Genomic DNA, 25129 nt, shown 5'->3' with positions numbered 1-25129 from the left:
TGGACAGTGGCTGAGACACGACTGTGAGCACCTGTGTAACTCTCCTTTCCCTGTCCTTTCTGGGCTAAGTGATGCACAGAGGTACAGAGATCCAGGGATGCAGATACCTCTAAACACCCAAAGCCCATCCCTGGGAGCCTGGAAACCAGACAGCCAGGGTTTAAATACCAGCTCTGCCACTTACTAGCTCTGTGACCTTGGCCAACTTACTTACTCTCTCCGTGCCTCAATTTCCACATTGTAAACCTGGGATAACAATCAAATCTCCCTTACTCACTTGTTGTGAAGATTGAAGGATTCATTTCTGTAAAACGCTCAGAAAAGAATGTAGCACATTTTTGGTGCTCAACAAATGTGAATTTAATAAGAAAGTGATTTACAAGTCTCCCTACTAATCATCTTCTGTGTTTCATGGCTAGTCTGAGTCCCAAAGGAAATCCTTATTTCCCCTCTTATAAACTCTTGGAGAGCACCCTTCTCTTGCATCTCACCACCTGTTTAAACTGAGAGAAGGGATGCCTCCTCCACACTCCTCTGGTCCATGGAGAGTGCTTCCCCCTTCACACCCCTGACCCCTGGCCAACGGCTAGCACTCTTCACAATAACAGATTGAGGTGTGAGTCCGGAGAGACAAGCAGGGCATATGAAACCTTTCCTTTCCCTCCAGTGTTGGCCACCCTTGGGAAGCACCCGGGATGCTCAGCTCCATGGCAGGGCAGCCCTGTGCAGGATGGGGCAGATCATCTTAAGGGAAGGCTCGCTGTGGCCCAGAGTTACCTGGGACTGCGTGAGTCTCTAATTCTGGGACACAGTATCATGACATGCATTTTCCCACAGCCCTGAATTTCATGGAGAACGTGGCTTCATCAGTAATAAAGGAGACATTTATCGCCTGTCTGTTCTTCTGTGTCATCTCTCAGTTGGCTGCTGGAGAAAACATGTGTATAAGTATTGGGTCCACTTAAGCCCCAATATATATGAAGTACCAAAAAATTCTGTGGCTTAACGTTGGTTCAGGGCGACTGTGTAACGGTCCTGACTTTGCTGATGCTAAATTATGGGTATAGGAACTATGGAACCTCCTCAAATATCTTTCATCATAAAACCAGCTTTTCTTATTTTCCTGTTTCTTAGTAATTGCCAAAGACTGTAAAATGATGGCTTCATACAAAACAGGAGCTAAACTTTATGAGCCCTTTGACATTCCCACTGTGCTAAACAATTTACATAATTTCTAATTCTCACAATTCTGCAAAGCATATACGAGCATCCCCATCTCACAGACGAGGGAGAAACTCAGAACAAACTGACTCAGGCTCACGTGGCTCAGTGACAGCGTGTGCACGCAAACCCAAGTCAAATCACTACACCCCTTCTTCTATGTACAAAATCACCTCCCACCAAATGACACACAGCGGCTGGGTCAATACTCAGGGAACTCAGTACACTTTTCAGCTTTAAGGTGCTCAAGAGGCCGCTTCTAGCTGCTTTATAAAATCCCGGCTCACTGGTTGCTAACACTGGAATAAAAGACCGATTTTGCCATTGTTGCACAGCAAGTCTGAAATGTTCACAGCGAGATGACAGAATAAAACAAAGATATAAGCAGAATAATTTTTCCAGGTAGACAGACATAATGGACATTGTGCTATTCTGAAGCACTAAGCAAAGGAATCAAAGCAAAAAAATATTTGTTAAGCCTTCTTTTACAAACAGGAAAATTAAGAATGTATGAAGGTGCAACAGCGCCTCCTATGGCTAAAAAGACCTTCCAGGTTGCCGGGAAAGATGCAACACAAAAATTGCTTGTTGAATCAGAAACAAGAATCAGATAACTAAAAGCTTATGTAGCACATACTGCAGTTTGCTTCGGGGAAGGGAGGGGTATTCAGTATTTAATCTGACATTGCTAATACTCTTGAATATAAACAAAAGACACAGGCTCATGGAAACACATCTTAGAAGAGGAAAGAATCCAGTCCAGCCACTTCATTTTACAGGAGGGGAGACTGAGATCTGGGATCTGTCCTTCCGGCAATCAGCAGCAAAGCTCTCTCTCCTAGGCCTCATGTCATGCACTGTAGCAAAAACCAACAGATCTGTACTAGACCTCTATTCATAAAAGTCACGTCTGTATTTTTCCAACAGTAGGTAATCTAAGTATCTTGCAAAATACTTCTCAAAGAGCCAGGAAATCATACAAGTGTATTGAAATACAAAAACTTTTATTTGCACATTAAAACAGCATGAGCTTTATTCTATTAAAAAAAGTGACATGTCAAATCAATGTTTTGATATTTTAAAACCTATTAAGCATGCAGAAAAATAAATCAAAATTTCTTTAATCACAAAAGAAAGAAGCTTATTCCCTTAAAATAATCAATGTGGATTTTTCTAAACTTAATAGTTCTGGTCAGATTTCTACGAATTTAAATGTCTGAGTGGATGGTTACACGGCAACATGAATTCTGAGTTGTAACAACACACATTCTGTGTAAATAATCTTCAAGGCCGTCTGCTTAAGGTGATTTAACTAGTCCCTGTCTCACTAGAATGATACAGATTTCATTAAACCTTCATACTGCACACACACACAAAACCCTGAATCCTTGTTACTTTAAGCCATATTCATATATTCATATATATGCATATTGAATATGCATCAGAAACAAGCCACCCTCTTTAGTATTCAGAGTTGATCCTTCTAAACTATCTGTCCTTGTGACAGCATATTTTTACTAAGCAGCTCTTGGGTGCTTCGTATACAAGGCGTCTACATCTCACAGTCAAACAAGGTAAACGGCATCACTCAAATTTCACAAATGAGGAAATGTACTTAAGCCATGAAAACAACTTACATATTCATCATCAGGAAAGAAAAGAGTAAAGATTTTACTTACAATATTCACTGACAAAACTTTCCTCCATACTAAGACTACATAGAACCAATTCAGTCTTTGTAAATTTTTCTGTCAATAAGCACCACTAGAGAAAAACAAGCAACATCATTAGCAATGGTTGGACTTTCAAAGCCCACTCCTATTTTGCACTATAATCATTTTTAATATTTTGTTTTTAGTGTTTACAGAGCACTAAAATAAAAAAATATAAACTTTTTAAGCCATTGCCTGAGAATGCAACATTTGTGAAAATGTACAATTTCAATTTATGCCACTCTGTCTCACATTCTCACTGGTGTCTCTCCTTTGAAGGCTTCATCAAACTGAGACCGCTAAAATCGTTCACTTATGGACTCACAGGAGTTCGGGAAACCACTCAACACGGGGCTGATCAGAGGAGACATTGAGAAAGCATCCTGTGCAGCCTGGGTTCCAGCCCTGAGTCTGCCAGCGCCAGCTGTGTGAGATTTTGGACAAGCTGCCCCATTTCTCAATCCCTCAGCTGCAAAAAAGGAGACACTGATGCCTACCCTTAAACACCTGCTATGAGGTAAAATATGAGGAAAGCATTTTAGCCTTAGGGAGGTGTCCACTCAGAGCAAGCTTGGTCATTATGATGATGAGGATTACTTTTAATAAGTTAAGGCAGACAAAAAATTAGAAATCACCATAAAGGAGAAACATTTTATGTCAATGAGCATTTACTTTTGAAAGGATTGCAGAATGTTTTATAGAATTTTTTAATAAACCAAATTTTGTCCACTAATTATAGATTTACAGGTTCATGGACATGTCTCCAGAAAAAGAATTAGAGGCCTCTAATCTCTGAATACTAAGAAAGAAAAGTTTAAAAAAATCACGGGGGAGATTATACCTCACTTGAGAGAGTATGTGCTCAGCATGCATGAGACCCTCAGTTCAGACACCAGTAACTCCATTTAAAGACTTTTTTTTCAAGAAATGGAGAATTAAATAAAATTTGGAGGAATACAGAAGTTGTTTAGAGACTCAACTCAGATTAAAGATGGGGGAAAAATATCCATTTCTCATAGGAAATCTTGAGAACTATGTAAACCGGATCTGAGTTGTCTAATCTTTTAACATTATTCATGAATTCCTATTACCAAGTCTTAAAACTGCCTGATAACCCACAGTGGTGATACTGATCATAACAGCTGCCAACACGGATCGAGCTCCGGCTAGGACTGCTCTGTTCGGCCATCTCGGCCCTGAGGCCTCACCAGGCTTAGAGCACTAAATTTTGTCATTCATGTGTATCTCGTGTAAGTCCTCCCTTTGTGCTCCTCCCTCTCCCCTCACCAGCCCCTCTGAGGGAAGCACTGTTATCATCTTCCCCACCCGCAGATAAGGCCACTGAGGCACAGAGACTAAACCTGCTCCAGGTCACATCGGCATAAAAGGACGTCTATATTTCTGCTGTTTTACTATTGACAAAGGAATCTGAGATATCAATTCAAGGGAGACTGTTAAATAATCAAGTCTGTCAGGTCTTCACCTCAAAGAGCATATAGTATAGATTCCTGATGTAGGATGAGGCTGCCGCCACAAACTGACTCAGCTTGAAATTAATATCCAAGATGAAGCAGCGGATTCACGTAAATATTCACGATTGTCAACTCCGCTCACGGGTCTGGGCCCTTCACTGCCTGAACGGGGGTGAAATCCCCACCCCTGTCAGGGATGGAAGCGCGGCTCTTCCCAGTGTCACCCAGGCTTCACGGGCTGTTTCCCCCCACAGGCTCTCCTCAACGATTAAAAATCTCTCAAGATTTTTACACCATGCAAAACTCAAAGACATTTCTGCAGATAGAGCACTTCCTCAGGCTTAAAAATTTTTTGCTTACACTCAGCAAGGGGGAAAATAACACATGACTCTGCAAAGTCTCTGAGCCTCAACACTCACAGGAGTAGAATGGCCTCAGCACAAGATGACTCTTCACGGATGAGAACAAAATAAACCCGCCCCCAACCACAGGCACTCCCAGAGACAGCGCTCAGCAGTCTTCTGCACACTCACGGTTGTGCAGCCCTCACCACCATCTATTTCCAGAACACTTCATCACCCCAGAAGAACACCCCTGTCACTAGCAGTCACTCCCCAACCCCCCTCCACCCATCCCCTTGCAACCATCACCTGCTCCCTGCCTCTGCATGTGCCTATTCTGAGCATTTCAGATCACTGAAGTCAACAATATGTGGCCGTTTGTGTCTGCTTCCTTTCACTTAACGTGCTGTTATGAAGGCTCGTCCATGTTGAAGTGGTATCAGCATCTCTCTCTTTTTTTTTTTTTTGAAAGTGTTAAAGTTTATTAGAAGGTGGTAAGTACTATCAAAAAGAGTAGAGAGGAGCATAAGTGATTGGGTTTCAAAGGGAAAAGGAAGGGTTGAGCAGTCAGGGTGGACTTCCCAGAGCAGGTGGCTTTTTCATATTCCCCTTTATTTATTTTTTCTTTTTTATTCACTCTTACGTTTGAATAATGTTCCACTACATGGAGATACTACATTCTGTTCATCCATTCAGCAGCTTTGTACGGACGAGGTCCAGAAGAATGAGTGTAAGAGGTGACTAGGCAGGGATGGCATTAAACAAAGGGCAAGATGTGCTTTGAAAAAAAAAAAAGCCAACAAACAGAGGCACAAGGAAATTCAGCGTGTTTCTGAGAAAGTGCATGCTTGCTTCAGCATGACTGCCGTGCAGGGCTGGGTGGGGGGATTGACAGGAGACACAATGAGGGAGTCACCTGAGAATATTCCCCATGCAAGCAGCTCAGCCATTTCTCCTCCTTCATCCTGTATTTTAGAGCCATTTTTGATAGGTTTTCTATTTCAAGTAACAGTACTTTTTACACATCTGATCATTTGCATCAGATCACCTTACCTCCAAGCCACAGAAAGTCATTCACTGACTGGAGCAGCTCCAAGACATAACGGTGATGGACCAGGGAGTCCTGCAGCATCCCGGCCTGCAGGCACAAACCCCCACATGTTCCATGGTGATGTCCGGAAAGTAAAATGCATGGAAATATCTAACTGCTTGTGCACGATATCTGCCCCCAAATTGCCCCAAAATCATGCTGGCAAAGCACTACTGAGCCCTCTCACTACAAAAAAAAAAAAAAAAAAAAAAAAAAAAAAAAAGATAGAGAGAGAGAGAACAGAAAAGAAAAGAATAAAGCTAAGTAGGCAAATTTAGGGTTTTCCATTGAAAACCAGCAAGCATCACTGCCAGTATCTCAGCTGGAATGGTCCTGTCTTCAAAAACCACTGCGCAGTTACGTTGCAAACGTGATAGACATATATGTATTCCACGTAGATGATATTACAGTAGGATTTTTTTTTCGAAATTTCCAGTTGCAACATTAACACAAGAGAGTTTATATTTCAGCTTTAAAAAAATCAGTTATCTTCCACTTTCTTAATTTTGAACCTATTATTATTTTATAAAGGGTGCTATGCTGCAAATTATAAACCAACTGTTTGGCTTCTGCCAACAAGAACTTTATGACTTCAGTATTTCAGAGCAAGATTTAATGATGCTTTGAGAAGTGGGGCCTGGGGCGCTCACTAACAGCTCTTTAAATACTGACAAGGATGTGCTATTTAAGTAATGCAAAGGCTCTAACTCTACATTAACTCAGAATCCAAAGAAACTACACCAAAGCCTTACTTTATCATTTTTAAATTTTGCTATTCTTTTGAATATTAAATTTCTTAAAAGATAAGATTTTTTTTTTGAGAAAGACAGCAGCTGTATTAAATTTCCTCTCACCAAGAAAGCAATCTTTATCAAGAATAAATACCCCTATGGAAATCCAAAAGACGGGACGTTTCTAGCTAAGTGAACATGCAGATCTCAACACAAGCCTAAATCCTATCAGATCTCACTCGAACGAGCTCAACAAAGTCCTGGACTACCCTGAAACTTAGCTCTTCTGTTCCAAATGTTGGCTGAGCTAAGATCATCACACAAGGCAGGGAAGAAAAGTCCACCTGGCTGCATCCGTTTTCTTCCAGCCACAAGGTGCCGCTAGGTGGTCACAGTTAATAAGCCCTCCCCATGAGGAAATCCGGCATCCACACTGCCCCTGCCGTCCCCAAGCAGCCCCGACGCCCCTCTCCTACTGGTGGCCCCCCAGCCTGTCAATGGTCTTCTAATGACCCTCCCAGTTGCTGGCACTCTCCCCCTCTTCCCCGCTTCACACACACACACACACACACACACACACACACACAGCCAGGACAGCCTTCCCAAAGCACAAATTTGATTACATCACCCCCACTTCAAACCCTTCAGAGGCTCCCTGGTAGAGTTCTAGCCCCACCCCCGACCCTGCTCGCCCACCTTCACCACAGTACCCAGGTCCACAATGACCTCAGGTGCCCCCTGACCTGCTGCTACTTCCCACTTGCCTCCAGGCTCATTTTGACGGTTTGTCAAGGAAGCCTTCCTTCCCTCGAACCTCTGCCCTTTGGGTTAGGTGCCCCTGCTGTGTTCCTAGAACATTCTACGCTAAGACAACTTCTGACACTGCTAAGCTCTCAAGAAGCAATACATTTTTCTTACTACTGTGAGTCCACCCTCTCTCCCCTGGACACTCAGAATTGCATGTGTTATGGATAAATGAATGAAGGGGTGGGTCTCAAAGGGACGGGCAGAGTTGCTCTCGCCCACCCCGACCCCTTCTTTCTGTAGAACATCAGAAACAAAACCAGGAGTACCTCTCCTGAGGGTCACTTTCTGCTGACACACTTCACTGCCTCTTCTGTGTCAGTTCTAGTAAAAAAGCAAGCTCCTCCAAAACCCTCCATCCCTAGGCCCACTCCAGGGTCCTCCCAAGCAGGGGCACCCTCCACCCTGGACCACACAGTGCACTCTCACCGAGTCCCCACCCCACAAGCCTCCAGGCCTCTACCCGGGCTGCTCCTGCCACCTGAGTCACCCTCTTGATTCCTTCTCTTGGCTGACTCTTACTCTGTCCTCATAACTGAATGTAGAGCCCATTTCTTCAAGGAAGCCCTCTCTGATGATGTCCTTTAGCTCTTGGCTGGGCTCCCTCTACAGCAGGACTGCTTGGCGACCAACTGGTGTTTGTCCACCTGCTCCTCGGAGACCATGACATCTTGGAGGCCACGTGGGAAAAAGGAGTGAGATGACAAGAGGGGTGGGAAGAGCAAAAAGCAAAATCACAGCCCAAGTCCCAGATTCAAGGATTCTGTCTCAGAAGAAAAGAATAAAATATTTCATACGTATGTCATTTGGCTATGAGTTTTGTGGCTCATGGAAAGCAAGAGGTTGGTGTTCTAGTCTAAAATCCAAGTTACATGCAAAGAAATGTACATATTCATATCCAAAGGAAACCAGAGCTGCTCAACAACAGTTTGCAGTTAAAATCAAAGGAACTTTGATAAAGGCAATCTCTCTCTCTCTCTCTCTCTCTCTCTCTCTCTCTCTCTCTCTCTTTTTTTTTTTTTGTATCATATAGTTGTAGAAGTATTTGTGTAACTAAGTGATGGCTACAGCCTATGATTCTGCACTGGAGTGTTTGGGGCTGAGGAAGCTCAGATTACATGCACTGTGTAAATACAATCACACCAACACACTGACAGGCGCCCTAGTGGCTAAGCTGAAGTTCCAAAGCAGACAACCTTACTTTGCAAGACATCTCTCATTAGAAATTAAGGAATGCAATATTCTGTATTCAATTACATACGTTATATGGGCCATTAAGCGATAGTGCATCTTGTCTAATGAAACCCCAAAATAAATTGTTAACGTCGATTTTCTCCATCTGACCCTTCTTTGCTAACTTTGGATATCAAACCCTCACTCCATACGGAAAGCTCAGATCTACGCTGCAGCAGGTTACATCCCGTGGAAGAAAGCCTATCAAGGGAGAACTGGAGAGTTTCCCTTCAGAAGCTGCTAAGTCTGGTTTTGCACCTGTACGTCATTTGCAACCACGTCAGCGTCAAAGGAGTAAGACCTTACCTCTGTGGGGCGAAAAGCACTGCGGTGCTTCTGAACCATCAAAGAACACTGAGCTTTGTGAAACAGTCCTGAGGCACTTAAATCGTACTTTTTGTGAAAGGCTCCAAAACTGACCCAATTCACCAATCCAGGTACAACAGGGAGGTACCGGAATTAGTAGATAGAACATGCCCTTGAAGTCTGACAAGGCCCTGCTTGAATCCTGCTACAGCATTGACTAGCCGCTAAACGGACCAATCCCTTAACCCCTCTGAGAAGGCTTCCCAATCTGCAAAAGGGGGCTGCCACCGCCCACCTGGGAGACATGGATGTGAATGCAACACGCAAGTAGTGCGGCCGACTGGTACCTGACACGAGGCCTGGCTAGTTTCCCTCCGCTGCCCTTCTCCCCCTTTAAACTTGCATTGTTCCCCCTGGTAAGGGTCAAGCCCCCGGACCAGACTGCCCGATTCTTCTGTGTATCCCCGGATACATGCCTTACATTTAGGAGGCCAGAAAAAGAACTATCTCCTCCAACGTCACTATCAATATTCTTAAGAGTCTGGGTTTTTTAACTCTATTTTGCAGGGAGACTATTCCAGAACTGTCCAACCACCATTCTCCACTTTGGCTCCTCTCCCAGCGCCCGTCCCTTCTCACCTCAAATCTTCTGTCTGCTGGCCTTTTGTTCGTGGGAAAGAGAGTCCGCTAGGGTGGAGACTCCCTAGGCCTCTGTCCCTCCCTCACAGGTGAGTGTGACTACCTTCTCCCCACTCCCCACTCCGACTCCAGCTTCCGAGGAGGTTCCTCTCCCGGACCATGCAGCCTCTGCATCATCCCAAGACGCGCACGCGTGGCCACAACCCTCCCTTCAGATTTCTTCCTGGGTGGCCCTGCCCACCCCCAGGACCCTTAAGGATAAATGCCATTGCTCTGAAAATCCCAAACGCCACTGACTGACACACCAAAGCTGCATGGTCTGGGATTTCCTCCAACCCAGGCACAGCCCTGCCCCGCCTCAGCCTCAGTCTGCACCTCTCGAGATGAGCTCATCCACCTGCACGGCTGTGAACACCAGCTAAGAATGATGACTCCCAACGTGTATCTGTGGTCCGGCTCCTTCACATGAGCCCCAGGGCCATAGACCCGAGTGCCTCTTTGAAGTCCTAACTTGGATGAAAAATGGAATCTTAAAAATGCCTCATGTCCACCATTTACTCTAGAGTTCGATTCCTGGCAGGTACCTCCCAGGCTCCCGATTTTAGTAACAGACCCAGAACCCACCTAGGTGTTTGAGGTCACATTCAATTTCCCCTGTTCCTCCCCCCGGCCCTGCCCTGGAATCAGTCCTGTCATTTCTATCGTTAAGCCAGTCTCAAGTCTGGTTCTGCAAGGACCACGGATGGAACCCCACAAGCTCATAGCAAGGTACAGTGCGTCACAGTCCTCCGAAGAGAGCTCCCTGGAGGGGGAGGCATCTCCTGCCGCTGGTCATCTCAGAAGGCACTGGATTCTCACAAAGGAGGCCCAGGAGAAGGGACTCAAGGTTCTCCTGTGGTCTGAACTTTGAAGGGCCCGAGGTTTGGGGCAGTTCCTAGTTAGCAGACACACCTGCCAGTGAGCAGATGAGGATGGGGGAACCCAGGCAAGGCTGTTCTCACTCCGACCCCTGGGCTATCGGGAGCCACGGGAAAGGCCTGTGTCCAAGGCACAGCCCAGCCTTCACAGATCCCAGCCTGCATTTGCCAACCCAGATTGCCTAGACACCTACTTGCTACTCTTCCTTCTGTTCTGTTCCCCCCCAGAATGTGATGGACTCTTTCAGAAAGTCTGGCCTGTCTCAAGCGAGACCAAGTCAGTGAAGGATGAAGTGTCCACAATTGGACCAGGGCATGAAAGGAGAAACAAGGTCTCATGGCCAGCATGACGGTGGTGGCCAAACCCTTTCCCCGGGTGAGATGAACCAGGGTGTGGTTGAGAATGCAAGGTCACTTCACGGCTGACTGGGGTGTTGGAGACTCACTACCGCAAACTAACGACACGGCCGTCAGTGGTGGATGTCAGCTGCAACAGACACGGAGTCAGCTATTTACTGCCAACATGGGTTAATAGTAAAGGCTGGTACAGGGAGGCCTGCATGGCTGCTGAGGCAAACCACAGACCCGACTCTGAATGCCCACTGGCTGGAGCAGAGAGGAAGCTACGGTCCCCTTTAGCGGTCCCTGTGTCCACCAGATCCAAGTGAGCCAGCTACTTAGGAGAAGGCCATGTTGTTCTGATACTCAGAAAAACCAGCCTCGTAAAGGGAAAATAAGAGTGGCATGGAGTTTAGACCCGCTCCTGCCTCTCTATGAAGGCAAAGTAAAGTAAATGGCACGGGGAAGGTGAATGCAAAAACAAAAAACAAAAAAAACATAAAACCGGTGACTGCTTCCTCCAACAGCATCCCCTGCAGCTGCTCATCTCCGAGCCTGCCACTTTCTCACCAGTGACCACCGGCCAGGAATCTCCGTCACGCACGTCACACAGCGACAGCCTGGAACCGCGTGCCAAACACGTTTGTGTGAAAGACAGAATCAAGGAAGATGCTGCAGATTTTGACTTTCCAAGTTTAAATACTCCATGAAAAAAATCCCTCAGCAGCCGCCTAAATCAATTCGCATCTCACTTCTTCAAAACAATCAAACAAATTTAATAAGTGCGCATTTGTCACCAAACATAAGGAGGACCAAACTGGTTCCTCAAAGCAAGGATTTTAACAGGTATCAAACCCCAGTGGGTGATGTGCTAACAAAGCAAACATTCCAAAAAACTAGAAAATAAAAAGATGACTAGGATAATATATGGATCAAGGCAACTGTTAAGGTTTTTGCTTTTTAAAGCGATGGGGACAGCACGGAGGACAATCTGGCTATTTCCAATGCAGGGTGTGCACAGTCCACTTTTCAGACGCAACAACATGCTCACAGGGCGGTACAAGATAGAAAGGGAAATAGAAAAAGGAAAAGAGGAACAGCGAAAATTAGAAACACATGAGAACAAAAATAACTGACAGCAATTACAAGAATTTAGGTGAGTTTGGTGAGGACAGGGACGAGGGGACGGTGAGACCCACCCTCACCTATTGTTCCAGGGAAGGCAGGGGCCTGAGGCGAGCGGCGCTGCCTGGGGACCCCAACGTGGTCAGCGCCCCAAACCTAAACTTCACCTAGATGCGTGTAGACAGCTTTTGAGCTACAAAATGTGGTCGCATTTCAAGCTGGACAATTTTACTCACTCCCACCAAGAGTAACAGGAGAGAATTAGGCTCTGTTCCTGCACGAAAGCATTGTTTAAAAAAAGTAACGACTGAGGAATAGTAAAAGCAACAATGGAGTAAAAGTGACTGGAGGAGAGCGTACTTGACCCGAGCTCACTGGCCGCGTTATCTCACTGACGTTCAGATGCTGGCTGAGCCCTTACGGTACCAAAACAGACAGACCCACCAGGAGGGAGGTTTAATGCGCTGCTGTATTTTGATGCCGAGAGCCATGCCTGGTAAACGAGGTTCTGGGTAAACAATGGTGACAGTGTCAACCACTATGGGCTAAGCACACAACCAGCTACTCCGCCAAATCCCAAGGACACACTTCAAAAAGCAAAAACAAGCTGGCATTCTCTGGTGGGTCTGCAGACTCAGAGCCAAGCAGTTGCTGAGCAAACATATCACAAGTGATTCCTGTGACAAAAGAGGAGGCACTGGCCAGGGGGCTGGGGCAGGGCTCCAGGCTTCCACTGCTCACCCACCATTCTGTCCAGGGGGATAATGTGGTCCCTGCTTACGTTGCACCGATGCACCTACATTCACTGACGCCTGGGGACTGAGCAGGAGGTGACAGGTGACGGGAATGGAGCCAGCCTGGGAGTGGCACGGTGCTGGCATCTGTGCCCTCGGCTTTGCCCAGACCACTACATCTGCCAGCTCATCTACAAGAAGCAGAAGGGGAGAAAGCCATGTAGATCACAGGGCCCTGCGAGGACAAGTACAGGTCATGGCCACGATATGCCTCGCCCCTTCCTTAAGCCATAGAGGTATGTCCGGGGAGGAAGTGAAAATTCATCCAGAGCCCGCCAGGCACCACAAGCAGGTGGGACTCGGGTCCCCTGTGCCTGTCACTCACAGGACTGGTCTGGACTATCTTTTTATCAATTCTCTGGCATCTTCTCCTCCAACTTACCAACAACCAGAAAGTAGAATCTGATTTTAGACTCACAGAGAATCGCAGAACACCTCCTCCACTTCGGGCCCGGCAGCACGTGCCAGGTCCTCCGACCGTCACCTGTGGGACCGCCATGAGCCCTCTCCAGAGTCAAGGCCCGAGGCCGTAGGCCGGGGGGACACAGATTCCCACAATCTCCCCAGCAAATGGGGACCACCTCTCGGCAAAGGCATCTCACCCTCTTCTTCTCGAGGGATATCTCAATAGATACACAGGGAAACAGAGCAGAAGGTGGGGGGGTAGGCAGCCCAGAAGAACTCGTCTGCACTTCCAAGGCAAAGTGGGTCCGTTGACCTAATCACAGGGACAAAGTGAGGACGAATCTTTCCCTGCTGTGCCCCATACTCCGTGACATGCCTTTCCCTGCGTAAGGAGTTCATTTGGAAGCCCCTGGCAGTGTTTCCGTTGTCCTCAATTGGCATGGTGGTTGTCAGGCAGGGAGAGAGGGCCTGAGCCGTGCAGGTGCTGGACCTGGGAAGCAGGAGACACTGGCTCCACCCCCAGCTCAACCAGCGCCTCATTCTGCATCTCAGGATTCAGCATGACATCTATAAGCACAGGGATGAGACTGTCCCAGGAGAGGCTGTCCAACAGGAATGAAATGTGAGCCATGTAAAGAAAGTTTCCCAGTTGCCACATTTAAAGAGGTAACCCCCCCAAAAAAAACCCCTAGAAACTGATTTTAAGAACATATCTTACTTATTCTACTGTATGTAAAATACTATCATTTTGACATGTAATCAATAAAGAAAGTAACAACATAGTTTACATTCTATTTACTAGACAAGTCTCAGCGTCTGATGTGCATTTGACCTAGAGCACATCTCAGCTCAGAGCAGCCTCCTCCCCAGCTCTCCTAGCATCAGTGGCTTTGGCTAATCTATTGGACAGCAACTCCAGGGGTCACACCAGGGTAATTGGCTGAAAAGCGGGAGTAAGTGTCCATAATAACCCTAAAAGAATCTCTCCGAAACAAAGGCGGATTCACTTTTAAACGTCTGAAAACCGGCGGGTTGCTCCTCCCTCACGCCTTGGCTACAAGACAGCCCTCCTCCTTGCTGATCCCTTTCTGGATGTAGGGAAGCAACCCTTCACATAGCCAGGGTGGCCGGGCATCCAGGTAGACTTTCCTGTTCTCTGTGTCCAGTCCCACGAAGTCCTCATTCTCAAACAGGATGTAGAGCAGGAGGATCTTGTCCCCAGACTTGTCGGATGCAACGTCCAGCCACTTGGACTTGAGCATGATGAAGAGAGACTCAGTGAAGTCCTCGATCCTCTTCTCCACCACCCTGCAGTCCTCGTAAATTGACGGCCACGTTCATGCGCGGCTGCTCGGCCACCTCCCCATGCAGCACAAAGACAAAGAGCCGAGAGTCATAGAGCGTGGTGCCATACAGCTCCTCTGCACGTGGAGCTTCTCGAAGGTCTTGGCCAAGAGGCAGTCGGTAATGGTGACAAGGCCCACGACCTTGTGGTGGGTCTGGAAGTCGCTCCACCCATTCTCGGGCGCATAGTGGTGACTTTAGTGGATACAGAGTGCCCACTGCGAGCCGCACGGGCTGATCTGCCTCACCAAGGAGATTCGCTTATAGATGCATAACAAATTCTGCTCTGAGATGATCCCCACAGGTTGGACCACCACGGGGAGAGTCTGGTGGTCCTCAGCACACTGCACGTAGTCAGGGATGTTCATGTTGCAGGCCCTGACGAGAGGGAAGAGGAGACCGAGGTACATACTGTGCTGCGGGCTGCGGGCCTCACTGGGTTGCGGTGACCTGGTGTGTACCAGTCAGAAGGCAGGGGAAGCCCAAGCAAAGCCGGGGGTACAGTTTGTCCTCAGCGTCTGCACATGGCTACCGCAGCTCAGATCACATTACGCAGCTTTTGGTCTAGGCCTCCGCCCTCTGCAGAAAAGGGTCATTTCTTGTTTTCTGTTTCCAAGCACCTAGCCAGGCCCTGATGCAAAGTCAGTGCTCAAAACTGCTGAATAAAGGAATGAATAAAGGAACTGCTTCCACACCCCTCAGCAGGATATAATGCAAAGAAACACAGTAGGATCAAAAGTCCTGGATTTCAACTCCAATTTATTTGAACTCCTAAGCTGCAGAATACTTGATAAGAAAACTTGCTTTGGGGAGGAGGGTACAGTTCAGTGGTAGAGCAAATGCTTAGCATGTATGAGGTCCTGGGTTGAATCCTCAGTACCTCATTTAAAAAAAAAAATGAAACAAATAAATAAACCTATTTACCCCCCTCAAAAAATATTTTTTGAATTCCAAATTCAAGAAAAAAAAAAAAAAACACCTTGCAATTGACACAACATTGTAAACATGAGTATACTTCAATTAAAAAAAAAATCCTTGCCTTACAAGAATATATCTGGATTATGGAAGTTTACAAGTGTAAAATGCCTAGGGTACCACCTGCATAAGAAGAAGGAACTGTACAAATTTACTATCCCTCATTTATGAGCTATATTTCCTTTGGGCGGTTTATAACATCTCAGAGCTAATTTTCTCAGATTAAAAAAAAAGAAGGAAACATTACCGGATTCTCCATACTGCTGAAGAATCAGATAAACCTATGATAGCATCTGACCCACAGAGTTTACTCAATAAATGCTTGTTGAATGAATGAACAAGCAAAGTGAATGCTGCTCCCTGCCACAGAGCATCATGATGGTACTGCCTGGAAATCCCAAGCCCACGTTTCACCCGACTCTACACTAACCATGTGTGACCTGGGCAGGCCTGTGTGCTCCTCTTAACCCCAGTTTAATCATGAATAGAAATGAGGGCAATAACACAAACCTCAAAGGGTTAGTGAGTCATTACTGAATTGTATCCCAACTTTGCAAGATGGAACCTTTAAAGAAACTTGGGCAAAAAGTCCGTAGGCCCTCTCCATATTATCTCTTACAACTACATGGGAATCTACATTATATCTCAAAATAAAAAGTCTAATTTATTAAAGAGGCTATTGAGGTTAAATGAGCTCACTGTCTCAAATAAGGAACACACAGTACAAATAGGTCAATGCCCAGCCCATGAGATACACTCAGTAAACATTCCCACTGAGCCCACTGGTCCCTCAAACTTCAGAGCACGATGATGTGTCCTCATGGCCAGAGGCCCCTGCACCTGAAACTAACAAAGCTAATGGTCCCCACTTTCAAGAGCCCCTGCCACCACCGTAGGTCTAATTTTGTACTTGTAATTTTTTTCTATTTATTAAATAGAAAAACGTAATTGCATAGCCTTCAGGTCACCAAAAGCAGACTACAGAGATCATGATGGCAGCCCTTCTTCATGAAACAATAAAATGAAAAGCCATTTCCACAAGATCTCTGTGTAAATCTACTAGGGAACTTCATCCTGGACTGAGAGGAAGAGGACTGGGGAGGAGGGGGCAATCTGCGGCACACAGAACCATGGGCCACCTGTCCCACGATGGACTTTAGACCCAACACTCACCCTCAAGGAACTTCAAAATAGACACAGACAGAGTGCTGTGGACAAGATTTTTTTTTTTTTTAAAAATCCCTGATTCTCTCGCAGGTTTTGTTTCTACCGAGAAACAAATGTCTTATGTGTATAATGTTTCACAAAAGACTTAAACTATTATCACCCCAACTTGACGCATTAAGAAACTGAGGGAGAGAGGTTTATCACATTGTGCAAGATAAGAGAGAGGCAAAAAAAAAAAAAAAAGATTAGACTGAGGCCACGTCAGACACTGTATTTAAACCCAAGCCCCTGTTCCAGTGCTCACACTAGAAAGTGGGATATACTGCCCCTTTCCTGCCCTCTCCCTGCAATAAATGTCTGAAGAGTCTTTTCTGTGCCACCTGGAATCACAATCACTTCAATTTTCCACAAAGAGCTATGTCATTCCTTGGAGGATGTGTCAAAATCTGTATGTTGAATGGGAGGAGAGATATGTATATTCGGTTTCTCAAAGGAAACATGGCTTAAAAGAAACTGAAAAGCAATTTTCTAGTCTAAGTCTTCATTGTGCAGAGAAGGAAACGGAGGCTCAGAAGAGATGAGGAAAGGGTCTTATTAACAAATATTGCCTCAGCGCAGCACCAAGCCAGCCTTGGGCACTTCTGGGGGAGGATCTGGAAGGCCCAGGAGAATGAGTCTTAGAAAACGGAAAGAGAAGAAGCATACGAGGCCCCGTCTCTACACCACCATACCATGAAGTTTCACCAAATTACCCAGTATGGGTGCAGCCAACATTAAGGTGGGCTAAACAGGTTATGGAAACCTGGAAGTCTCAACCATAGTGGAAATTCCAACGTTTACTATGTTTTTTTTCCCAGTTCAAGCATCAGCTCAGTGGGCACTCTGTACCAGGCACTACATGAGGCCTGGAGTTCTCCCAAATACACAACTCTTATATCACGTGTGCAAACCACACACAGGCCCACCAGAAGGAAAATGCCCACAGATAAGGTGGAATTACTGAAACTGAAAGCAGCCAACCAGCATATATTACTAGCAAATACGGTGCTGCTAGAAATAGACTCATGGACATAGAAAGCAAACTGTGGTTAGCAGGCAGGAAAAGGGGGATTAACAGATACACATTAATAAATATAAAATAAATGACAAGGACCTACTATATAGCACAGGGAACTATATTCAATTTCTTGTAATGAGTTGTACTAAAAACAATCTAAAACATATGTAGATACATATGCATATGTTTATAACTGAATCTCTGCTGTACATCTGAAACTAACATTCTAAATAGACTACACTTCAATAAAAAGTAATTTTAAAAAATAAGTAAAAATAAAAGCAACGCCATTTAGAAAAAATAAAAGAATACTCTGATCCCCTTAGCTGTAGGTGCTAGAGAAATCTGGTTACAAACACCAAGTCCACTGGGTCACTCCAGCACTGGCTGTCACTCTTTCTGACCATCAGAGAGTCGCTTGGCTTCAGTGAGTTTATTTTCTCTTCTGTGAAAGGCTTCAGTTGCAACTAACGATGTATAGAATCTCATCATTCACAAACCCAACAATTAAAGAGGACTTCCCATGGGCCAGGCTCTGGAAATATGAAAATATAGGGTCCGAGATATATTCATGGGTAGAAGAAATTTATGCCATAAAGACATTAATTCTTCTTGCTTTGATAGACAGTTTCAATACAATTCTGTTTAGATTTCCTACCAGAGTTTTTATGGGTAACAAGATAATTTATGGTCAGGAACAACCAAGAAACTTCTTTAGAACCAGCACTGGGAAGGGGTGGATAGGTCATTCATTTCCACTGGTCTTTCTGAAGTGATGAAAACGTTCTGGAATATTAATGGTTGCACCACTGTGAATATGCTAAAGCTGCTGAATTGTAGCATTTAAGTGGGTGGACTTCATGGTGTGTGAACAATATCACAATAAAGATGTTAAATGAAAAAATATTTCTTGACAATTATTTTTCCCTCTATACTACTAGTCTGCCCCACAATTTAAGAAGAACAAAAAAACCAAAACAAACCAAATTTTGCCAGGAGCTCTTTAGGACTGCAAAGTCCCTGAGTCTCCAACTCCTCTGGTGGTGCTGTTCCTGTTAACACACCCTAGCTGGGCTGGGCTAGTTAGGGACTGTAACTATCTTTTTAAGAAAGACGGCCACACGTTTCACCCTGGGAGAGGGAAGGATGGAGGATGTCACAGCCTCATGCCTTCAGCTCATTTTTAACTGAAACAAGCCTTGCTTTCAACACTGTAATCCCTCTCACTATAAAAACAGTGACATCATCAAGCACCGCCATCAAAACACGTGAAAGTGTTCAAGGTACTTACCTGGGGCAGAAACACTGAGGGAGGAGACGGAAGCTCGCTCAGCACTGACGCTCCCTTTTCCCGACTCCAACAGGAGAAGCTGGGGTTCACAGCCGGAGGCTCTCAGCCCGGGGAGCAGCGCCCACACCACTGAGCTGGTCCCCAGGTAGCGGGAAAGGGAGAGGAGGGCAGCCCCGGGGTCGCGGGTCAGGGAAAGCGGTGGGGGGGACGCGGGCTGTAGCCCCGCTCGGAGGCCAGCCCCAGCCCCAGCCCCAGCCGCCCGCCCCCGTCCGGGTCCGCAGAACCCGCCCGCCCGGGACACAGCCAGCCCAGGGGCGGGGACGGGCCGGCGGCCGAGGAGAGGCAGCCCGGGAGGAGAGGACTCGCGGGCGGGAGAGGGGAAGGGGACGCCAGCCGCGGACTGAGGGGAGCCCGGCTGGGGCGAGAGGCGGCAAGTGCACACTTGGCCCTGGACAGCTGTGGCCGGGGCGCCAGGGCAGGAGCCAAAGTCCTACCGGGCGAAAGAGCTGAGAAGCCTTTGGGGCCGATCCCCGGCTCGGAGTTGCAGTTTCCAACCCTCGGTCCAGCTGGCACAGACTGCGCATGCGCAGGAGGGCCAGCGATCCTCTCTGTGTTCTGCAAGAGAAGTTGGGGAAGGGAGGGACGGAGAAGATGGGAGGAGGAGGGGAGAAGGGGAAAAGTGGAGGGAGAGACATGGACAGGAGGAGCAGAGAGAAGGCAGGGATCTGGAGTGCGGAGGAGAGTAGCAGAGATGGAGAGAAATAGTTTTAACTCTGGGGGCATCCTGAAGGAGGCAGCAGTCCTGCCTCTGCACACTTCTCTAACCCTTCAAGGCCCGCAGCTCATATTTTAACTCCCTGGCACAGCCCTCCACCCAAGGCCTCTGCAGGACCCCTACGGGGATCACACCCGTTGCCCCCAAGCGGAGCTGGGTTTCCTTTTGCTCTGGGAACCAAGCACCCGCAGGTGTTGTCGCTCAGAACTACCTTGGAAAGAGTACATATTCCCCTTTTACACGCTGGGACACAGGCAGGCAATATATCTGCCTTACCTCCACTGTCCCAGGTGTTGTGCTGGCGGGGAGCGGGAGGTACAAGGTCAGATCCCAAAAGGAGCATACTGCCTGAGTTTTGGTGCATAGTCCCCATCCTTCCTGGGTAAACCACTCCCCACACTCGGGGAACCATCAAGGGCACACAGTATGTCCCTGGGTGTGGGATAGCTGCCCTCAATTCCAGGGCCCATCTTGCTAGGAAGATAGGAGTGTTACTGAGTCCAAATTCATTCTCCTTAATGCAGGACAGGCCAGTAAGTTGGGAGACCAGGTGTTGGGGCATGAAATAGCAACTTTCTGTAGACCTAGATGGCAAACTAATGTCCTGGAAAACCATCTCCCCAAGTCAGAATTCAGGCTCCTTTCCTACGAGCTTGGTTTTTGCAATCTTCTTGATGTAGTAATTCTTTGTTGTTAGAATCCTTTGTTCTTGCAGCTATCTACCAGTGTCAGATCCCTGTAAACCTCCAACAAAACAGACGTTATTTTCTATTAGGTAACTTGTTATCTTTATATGAATGGAAAAGTGTTAAATATCCTTAAAGGTCAGAGCATTCAAAATAGGCTCTCCTGTATATTTTAGGCTCTAGGCAACATTGTTTTACAAGCAAGATGAAGCCTAGGAGACAGAGCACAGGGTTTAGTCAAAGGAACAGATCTAATATGGAGTCAGATTTGTTCTTTTCTATTACCAGGGCAGAAGACACATGAGGATTTAAATCCCTTTAAGTTAAAAATAAGTAATATTTTAAAGGAATTTACATACATAGGTCGGAATGTGCATAGCATATCTGGAAAACACACAAAGGTTTGTAAACAGTGGCATCTCCAGGGAGGGCTGAAAGAAGAGAGGATGAGGGAAAACTTCTTTCACTTGTGTATTTTTGTGCTCTGTTTGAAATTTTTTAACCACATGCATGTATTTCTTTTTCAGTTAAAAAAAATGTGTAATGGAGCAAAGGAGTAGCAAGCTCAGCAAATAAAGCAGCCATGGAATCACTGAGCCATCACTTTTGATTTCAGCCAGGAAGCATTTATTGACTCTCTCCTATGTGCCCAGTGCTGTTTTAAGACTTCTTTTATTTTTTTTCATAAAATAATAAAGTGCTATTCCTCACCCCTGCCCATGGCTGGTGGAAAACCAACTGAGTTTTTATTGAGTTGTTTTCCAAGAAGTAGAGATCAGTTATAAACAGAACACATCTTCAGGGCAAAACAGGCGGAGTGGTTTTCCAGCAGGCCAGATAGCTATGAAGGGTTTTCAACAGAGGCACACAGAGGCTGAGAGAGAAAGCCTCCAGGACCCTACAAAAAGCTGCCCAAACTGCCTTCTCCATGGCACTACTGAAATAGGAAAGAAAAAATCTGACTCCATATTAGATCTGTTCCTTTGACTTTAACCCTGTGCCCTGTTTCCTAGGCTTAGTCTTGTTGGTTCTGCACCTTTTGTAAAACAATGTTGCCTAGAGCCTGAAATATACAGGAGACCCTATTCTCAAGGCTCTGACTTTGAAGGATATTAACACTTTTCTATTCACATAAAGATAACAAGTTACAGAATAGAAAACAACATTTGTTTGTTGGAGGTTTACACGGATGTGACCCAGGTGAAGAGCTGCAAGAACAAAGGATTCTAACAACAAAGAATTCATACACCAAGTTTGCAACAACCAAGCATTCCCACTTCCCATTTTTAATATAAGAAGAGCCTGAAATCTGACTTGGGGTGATGGTTCCCCAGGACATTATTCTACCATTTCTCAGCTGGCTTTCCAAATTAAAGTCGCTATTTCTTGCCCCCAAAACCTGGTCTCCTGAGTTATTGGCCTGTAATGCACGAGCAGAACAAGCCTGGACTCGGAAACACAGACATTGAAAGTACCCATTTGGTATATTAAATGACCTGCTTCTACTCATCTTCCTGACGTTTTATTCTCTTGACCACTCCTGCTATGTTTATGAAAAACCTGTCATGTGGACACATTTCCACCTCTAGCCACTACCCTTCCAGGTAAGAACTGATGCCAAGAAGGCAATGGAAGTTGCTAGAAGGTATTACCTGGACAAAATAGAGCAGAAGTGGGTTCTGGCTGATATTCAGGAGCAGGCTGGAACACCTGACAAGATGTTATAAGTACGGATAGACAGCTGGGCACCAAAGGAGAAGCTTCTAAACTTCCATGAGGGACTTGTTGGATAGGAAGGAAAAGTCCCAGACTATAGCTCGGATCCCACCACGAGCTTCCTGGGCGAGTCTGGGCAAGTAATTTAAAATCTCTAGGCCCGTGCTGTCCAACATGGGAGCCACCAGCAACATGCAGGATTATGAAGTTATTCTGTAGCCAGACAGAATTATAAAAAGACATTTTATTGCAAAGGCCCAGCAGGTATAATATTTAAAAACGTTATTGGTTATCTTGACCTAACGAGATATTTTTGTATGTGTAGGTTTCTGTGGTTTGTAAGGCCTGTGACTAATGATTCCGTTACAGTGAAGTATTTTGAAATTATAAGTTACTGGACACAGTACCCTCATATCACAGTTGAAAAAAACTGATCCACATAAGCAAGGTGATCTGACTTATTAGTTATGAGCAGGGGCTCTGGGGCCAGCCTGCCTGAGTATAAATTCTCACTCTGCCTCCAGGGGGTTCTGTGTGAATCTTGGACAAATTATTGTTGTTTTTGTTGTCGTTGTTATTATTTGTGCCTCTTTTTCCTTACCTTTTAAGTAGCGAGGAATATGTAGACTCTATCTCCTACTGTGTTGGCAGGATTAAATGAGTAAACGTCTGTGCTGCCCACTTCCCTGGGTTTCAGCATTCTCCAGGCAATCAGTGCCAAACTCAGAGGCATTCTCCACTGTCTTCGTCAGTCTGGGGTGCTGTAACAAATTACCGTGGGTCGGGTGGCTTAAACAACCAGCATATTCCTTATGGTTTGGAGGCTGAGACTTTCAAGGTCAATGTATCCTTGAGAGGATTGCCAGCTCGAAGATGGCTGTCTTCCCAATATATTCATATCCCAGAGAGCAGAGAGAAGCAAGCACTCTGGGGGCTTGTATAAGAACACTAATCCCATTCATGAGGGCTCTACTCTCATGACCTCATTTTATCCTACTAATCACGTCCCAAAGGCCCCACCTCCCAATACCATCACCCTGGGAGATGGGGTTTCGACATATGGATTTTGAGGGGATGCAAACATTCAGTCCACACATCGGCTAAGTCTCCCCAACATGCAGTCATCAAACCTGTAGCTAATTTCAAAGTAATATTTATGTCTCTCTGCCCATTTCCATTCCTACATCCACTATCACTGAAGCCCTGTTACATTTTATTCCTTATTTTTCTGGTAGAGATTTAATTGATTCCTCTAACTCCAATGCTCCCCTCGCTCCAGTCTGCTTAATAGCCCTGCCAGGTAGGTCTTCCTTAAAACACCTTCCACTTCACCTGGTTGTTTTTTAGTTGTAAATGTCAGAATCCTCTCCACACCCCATCCTATACCTTTAATCCGTTACACTACGGCTCACTATGTTATTTTCCTCTTACCAATGTAAGAAATTTCCATAAGCTTAAGAGCTTAAACCAGCACAGATTTATCAGCTTATGGCTGTGGAGGTCAGAGATCCAACACAGTTCTCATTGGGCTAAATTCAAGGTAGCAGCAGGGTTCCTTCCTTCTAGAGGGTCTAGAAGAGAATGTTTCCTTGTTGTTGTTGTTTTTTTCCAGTTTCCAGAGGTCACCCACCTTCCTTAGCTTGTGCCCCACGACTTCCTCCATTTTCATGGTCAGCAGCCTTTCTGAACATTGCTCTATGGCTACACCTCCCTCTGATTTTAAACTCAGCTGGGAAATGTCCTCCATTTCAAGGACCCCTGTGATTACATTCAGCCCACCTGGACAATCCAGGCTACTCGCCCTATTGTCTCATCTCAGGATCCCCTTGTCCCATCCCATTCAGGCATTATGAATGTGGCTGTGACACTCACCTTGTGTAACATTTCCTCTCATGGGCATTTTATGGTTCAAGGCACATATGAATGACTTTTTGTTTTTCTTCCTTAGCCTTTCTACATTCAGTATGTCTGGTGAGATTACATGAATCCTTTTTATTTGTCCCCCTGCACTAATCTTTAATAATGTATCATGGGTTTAAAATGCTAACTGATAGACAATTTAGAAGACAGAAATCCTCTAAGATTTTTGTCCTAAAATATCTGTCATGCATTTTGCCATGTACAGTAACATGTCACAGGTGGCTACCCTGTGGCCGGGGAGGGACATGATTCTGCCATAACACTCCCCTCATCCTCACCAATGTGCTGATCACCTAACCAAGGACCTATGCTCCCCGCTTCGCTCACTTCCTCCTCCTTTCCATTGACTACCCTGTTCCCATCGCTTCCTTCATTCAGCACATCAGGATTTCATGACCACATTCTTCTCTAAATGGAATGGGTATCTTGAATCTAATGTCTGACAACTGTTCTTACTGTATATGCACACACTGACCTGCACATAACCCCGTCCAGCTCTTTATTTTCCTAGAATCTCCCAGAGGAATCAGTTCCATGATGATGGTGATGATGATGATGATACTGACAATGATGACAGGGACCTCTCAAGGATTCTGATAAAGAGGGAATTAATAAAGGGAGGGAATCATTGCAAAATTGCCCCAGAGACAGGCTTAAAAGTAAATAACTGCTGTAGTGTTTAATGAAATTGACTAATATTTAACTATTTTTAAAACTTTATATCACTGAATTTAAAATTTTAACGGGAATTCTCATTCACCAGTAACCAAGATTCAACTCTAGGACCAAAGTCTAAGGATTTCAATCTTCTAACAAATTGTCCACTAGCCTTTTAAACACGTGATCCTTTTAAAAAGCTTAGTGCTGGGCTGAAAATAAGCAGGATTCATATAATCTCACCAGACACAGTGAATGTGGAAAGACTAAGGAAGAAAAACAAAAAGCCATTCATAACGTCTTGAACTTCACGTTGCTCACAGGAGAAAATGTTAGCCAAGGTGAGCGTCACATCAACATGACGCCTGAGTGGGATGGGGAAGCTGATCTTCCTCATCAGACATTTATCCTG

General features: G+C 45.6%; 1 long non-coding RNA gene across 6 annotated transcripts in view; it reads right to left on the bottom strand.

Moving 5' to 3' along the window:
• LOC135320498 (uncharacterized) overlaps positions 1-24322 on the bottom strand; it is a 121921-nt gene extending 97599 nt beyond the window's left edge. For all 6 annotated transcript variants that reach the window (XR_010379658.1, XR_010379660.1, XR_010379662.1 and 3 more), the window contains exons 1-3: positions 22742-24322; positions 19458-19688; positions 18964-19097 (exon numbers count right to left, since the gene is read on the bottom strand). This is a non-coding gene — a long non-coding RNA (uncharacterized LOC135320498). The remainder of the gene's footprint in view (positions 1-18963; positions 19098-19457; positions 19689-22741) is intronic.
• Between the last annotated feature and the right edge of the window lie 807 nt (positions 24323-25129).

The sequence above is a fragment of the Camelus dromedarius genome, unplaced genomic scaffold, assembly GCF_036321535.1.
Source record: "Camelus dromedarius isolate mCamDro1 unplaced genomic scaffold, mCamDro1.pat HAP1_SCAFFOLD_117, whole genome shotgun sequence".
NCBI lineage: Eukaryota > Metazoa > Chordata > Mammalia > Artiodactyla > Camelidae > Camelus > Camelus dromedarius.
The sequence above is the reverse complement of the archived record's forward strand: the minus strand, read 5'-3'. Positions and strand labels throughout refer to the sequence as shown.